The sequence below is a fragment of the Coptis chinensis genome, chromosome 4 (genome assembly GCF_015680905.1).
Source record: "Coptis chinensis isolate HL-2020 chromosome 4, ASM1568090v1, whole genome shotgun sequence".
NCBI lineage: Eukaryota > Viridiplantae > Streptophyta > Magnoliopsida > Ranunculales > Ranunculaceae > Coptis > Coptis chinensis.
This window is the reverse complement of record NC_141459.1, coordinates 61,452,962-61,458,445: the sequence shown is the minus strand read 5'-3', so window position 1 is coordinate 61,458,445 and position 5,484 is coordinate 61,452,962.

Below are 5,484 nucleotides of genomic sequence, written 5' to 3'. Positions count from 1 at the left end.
TCTCTCTCGATTTTTATAAAGCCCTAAACGATGGCCCTAAGTCGCATTGTTCTTGCAGACCTAGTGGGGATTTTCGAATCCCCCTAATATATTTAACTTGTTACCAGGTTTTTCATGGTTTAGACCACGAAAGCCTTACCAGCACACGTGGGATATACCAAGTTCTCACTACATTCCATCATCCTAAGCGTAAGTCCGGATCAAGTTAAACTTAGGGTGTTTCCTTTCACCCTAGCCGACAAAGGCGGCGTTTGGTTAACCGCCCAAACGCCAAACTCTGTGGACTCATGGGCTCAACTTGTTCAATTGTTCATGGAACAATTTTACCCACCACTAAAGACAGATGAAATGCTTCACAAGATTCATTTCTTCAGCCAGAATCCTCATGAATCCTTTTCAGAGGCCTGGAATCATTTCACTGATCTTCTCATTGAATGCCCGCATCATAATCTTGCGAAAGACACGCTTGTTCGTTCTTTCTTCAAGGGGCTTTCACATTATCATAAGGAGGTTCTAGATATCATGTCTGGGGGTAGTTTTCTTAGTAAAGGAGCCTTGGAGGCTTATACATTCTTAGAAGATCAATCTAAGAGGAACAACAATTGGGGAGGTAACGATTCCTCCCGCTCCTCTCCTTCTTCTCGTGAGGTTAAACATGATCCCGAGCTTAAAACTCTTATCGATGCCCTCACTAAAAAGGTAGATGCCATCTCGCTCAACAACAACCCACTCCAGTCATGAACATTAACTCTACTTTCGTTGTAATGTCTGTTTGTAGTCTTGAGCATTCCGACTTCTATTGTCCTCTTTGTCTATGCACAAACACCACCACAACCATCACACTTCAACCAGGTTAACTCAACATCAAGGACAAGGGAACTTAGGTGACCGTATAGAGCTTTTGTACCCATAACCCGGAACTATCAACATCAAGACATGAACGCCAACAAGCTTTAATTCCAATACAACCATCTACGACAAAGTAGTAGTGACCTTGTTGGAGAAACAAAATCAAATTATGCAACAAAACTCCAACTTGATGAAAGATCGATGATCAAAACTCTAATATGATGAAACAAACGATGCAAATGATGCGCTTTGTGCCAAAAGGTTATTGACATGTCTTCTAACCAAAATAATAACCAAACCGGCGTGTTTCCAAGTCAAGCGATGCCTAATCCTAAGTCAACAAACACCGCTTTTTGAAATAAAACAATATTTACTGTAATGGTAATATAAACCAAAGGGGACCTCTGAAGATCACTACCCTTCGCTCAGTATGCGGTAGTTGATAACCAAGTGACTATGCCTAAAGATTACCCGCAAACTAAAAATGATACCATACCAAATACTATAATAGAAACTCAAGACCCTACAACCGTAGAAGTACCGGTTAAACCACAACCAAAAAGGGAAAACATTACAAGACCCAATAATAGAAAGTGAAGACCCTACACCTGTAGAGGTTCCAAGATGGACACCTAGTTGGAAAACGGCTAGAGATAAAGCAAAGACTAATAAAACTTTTATCCCTTCGCTAAAAATAGCGATAAAGCACCATATCCCCAAAGACTAGTTGTGTTTAAAAAGGACGAGAATTTTGATGAGATTAGGGAAGTGTTTAAAAATTTGACTTATAAACCTACCTTTTCTAGAAGCTATAAAAAGTCTACCCGGACACGCTAAGTTTCTAAAAGAGTTGTGCACCAAGAAGAGGAAAACCAACATACCCCACGAAGCATTCTTAACTCCGAACAATATCCCTCTTTATCCTAACATAACGGAATTGTTAAGTACAAGGACCCCGGTCGCCCTATCAGACAATGCACCTTAGGTGATACCTTCATAACAACCGCTTTATTAGACCGGGGGCGAAAGTGTTAACTTACTCCCTTTTTATTTATATAAACAATTAGGTCTAACAAAACTTCAACCAACCAAAATGACTTTGCAGTTAGCCGATCGTTCTATTAAGTATCCCAAGGGTGTAGTTGAAAATATTCTCGTTAAAGTTCAAGATTTTTTACTATCCAAAATTTTTTGTTATTCTTGACACAGAAGTTGCTCATGATTCCATTCCCATCATCTTAGGGCGTCCTTTCGTGGCAACCGCCAATGCTCAAATCAATTGTCGGGATGGCTCAATGACTCTTTCTTTTGGAAATCTTTCTGTAGAAGTTAACATATTTAGACAAAAACAGGGAAAACTAGGTTTGCCTATAGAAGGAGAAGTGAAGTCCATTGAAAGTTTTGTACCTCACATTAGTGCGGCTGACACTTTAGTCCCCACACTAGTAGATACCCCTCTTATGGAAGAAGACAAGGATCACAATTTCTACTCCCTAGACGTAGATAACATCAAGGAGGATTTCCTTTGACTCTTTTGCAACCCTTCTTTGCCGCCTCGCGAGTTCTCTCCTATTGACATCCATTCATCTCTTGACGCCATGACGGAAGAAGAATTTTTTGCCCTTTATCCCAGTGATTCTTCTTACCCACCTATTGAGGAATGTCTTGCATATCTCAAGGCCTCTGATAATATAGACCTAAGAACACTAGTTGAACACCATTCACCCACCTCACATCCTCATGTCACTCATTCACCTTCCATCACGCATGTTCTTTGCCCTCTACCTTTTCAAAGAACCATTGAGTTTGTACTTGACCTTGGCGTTTCTCCTAGGCTTCATAACTATCTAAAACCAACTGGTGAAGAAGTAACACCCAAGGATAAGCCACCTGACACTTTTTCATTTTTTCCATTTTTCCCATTTTTTCCTTCTCACACTTATCCACATTCCAAGTATTTTCCAAAACCATTCATTTACTCACGATCATTCATTTGGACACCTTCTTATTCAACTAAGTTCAAGTTAGAGAAAGTTTTGGAGCTTGATTCTGTTTGGTGGTGCATTCCATGTTAATTATTTGTGGAAAGACCCACAACTTTTTAGATTATTGATATATGGGAAACTGCATGTAAATACATATATATCACTTTAAGTCTAGGGAATCTGACTTTAAAAAACCCACGTTTTAAAACAAATTTTTACAAACCTGTTTTCAAAAATTTGTTTGGGGGTGGGGTGTTTGGTTTTTCCATGCTTGATCACTAAACTTCCTATTCTTACCCCCACCTCGCTCCCTTGTAAAAAAAAAACGTTTTCCACTCCAAGTTTTACCTTCTTTTTGCTCTAAACTCCGGTTTCAAATGGTTTACGAAGCGCCAAGGCGCTTTGTCGAGCTTTTTTACTTTTTTTGAAGAATTTTGTCGAGTCGACCGCCCTCATCGAAGCGCGACCATAACTATCGACCTAGAGCGACCATACCATCTTGGACCAAGAGCGACCCCGCCCTCATACCAAGCGCGACTTCAAACTCAAACACTGGAATTCCAAATACACAGAGCGACTGAGTTAAGCGGCTTCGGCTCGACTTCCGGGACCAAAAATTCCAGTTTTCTACGGGTAGTTTCCAGATCATTCACAGCTATTCCAGAGCGTAATTTTGAGATGACATCTCCTATAATAATACTGGAACAGTCTTTCAAAGATTTGTTTCAAAGCACTACTTATGGTGCTTGGTTTCGCGAAGTGATCACACACGTAGGCTGGGAACCGCTTATGGTTCTTGCTAGCATTTGTTCTTGGACTTGCTATGCCCGCTGAAATACAAGACCCATGGTGCTATTGGGTAGATGATATGCATGTCTACACTTATGACTTTTTGCATGAGGCTTATGGGTCCGGCAGTTTCCGTGTAGAGGACCAAGGGACATATAACGTAGCCCTTGGTAGCTTGTCCCTTAATGTGATACGGTAATGTTCTTTATCATGCTAAACATATTAGGGGAGTGGCATTTTTCTTCCGCGAATGATGCCACTTTATGATGTTTTCCTTTTGCTTTAGCCGAGGAACGCTGCTATATGACCTTCCTAAGACCTTAATGTCTAGTTTAGCACGAGCCCATAACATGAGGCATAAGTATCTTCTTATGCCTATATTAGTTTGCCGTGATTATACTATGTTTCTTCCCTGTTTTTTGCCCGCTTCACGGACTAGGTTGGGGTCGACATTGTGAGACCCACCAATTCTATTATTCGATCTTTCCATGCAATGACTTGGCAAGGGTGGAGGATACAACCTCATCAGGTTGCACCTTACACCCCATCCGACCAAGTGGCGCTTAACAGGTTAGGATCCGTAGATGATAAATGGCGGCAAGCTTGGCAAATTATAATGGCATGGCAGGATGCAAAGGAACCTCACTTTTTATAGAAGAGGAGGATGACGAAATAAACTTGGAGTGGAGGTAAGTTTTAGTTTCAGCCATCGCGCTTATGTCCCAAGCAATTTAATTGCATTAACCCCATAATGGGTGGAACTCTTATAGAGTTCGTCGGTTTTTTTTTCCTATATTAGTATATTCTAACCTTGTTTTGCAGATGTTCCGAATTTCACGATTTTCCATGGTATTTTTCTACCCTCTTTATTTAAATGCTTTGAGGACAAAGCATTCTTCTTGTTTGGGGCATAGAAATACGTGTAATTAAAGCATCTGTTAGGATATAGATATGTATAATATGCATTTGTTTTCAAGTTAAAAATTTCAAAAATATAAATAAATAAGTTTATGTTATACACTTAGGAATATTGGTATTGTTTTCTTTCTCTATGCTCTTAACAATCTAGAAGTCTCAATGAGCTTTTGCATCGTAATAATTGTTAGAAACTTAGGTTAATATGTAGGTAATAATCTTTCCATCTATCTATAAATATATTACATGAGTATCTATGATTGTTAGTAGTAAGTTTCAAATCTAGGTTAGAGTACTTATTCTACAAATCCTGTGAGAATATAGCCTAAAAGCCTTATATGAGCCGAAAATATTTGAGAAATGACACAAGGGAGAAGTAAAATCCGGATAGAGAAATCACACGCCCACTTGCTTGATCACTATGCCATATCCTAAGCGAGAATTTAGGCCCTCTTTGGATCGATATAGCCAAAAATTCAAACCTATGAATTATTTTCCGCTAGTTAAGCCCCTCTGAGCCTTTCCTTAGCCTTCCATGAACCACAATTCCTTTACCCTGTTATAAAAACAAAACAAAATAAAAAAATTTCAACTTACCCAATCTAGAATAAGTCCGAGAATAGAATGAGTGAAGAAAGAAGAAGAAAAACCCGTGTAAACAAAAATTAGTCGGTTGCTTCCGGAAAAAGAAAAGAAGTTTCCATCCAAAGAAAAGAAAAGAAAAGAAAAATAGAAATAAATAAAAACTCCAAAAATAGAATAAAAGGGAGTCAAAAGCCAAAGAAAAGAAAAAGAAAAATATGGCTAATGATGGAAACAAAGTATAGAAGCAAAAAGAAAATAACAAGGTTTCTCTAAGTTATATAATATGGAGACTCTATTATCTCGGACTTGTCCTTTTGTATATCCATTTCCTTCCTTCTTAAACCATCTCCTAATCCCATGA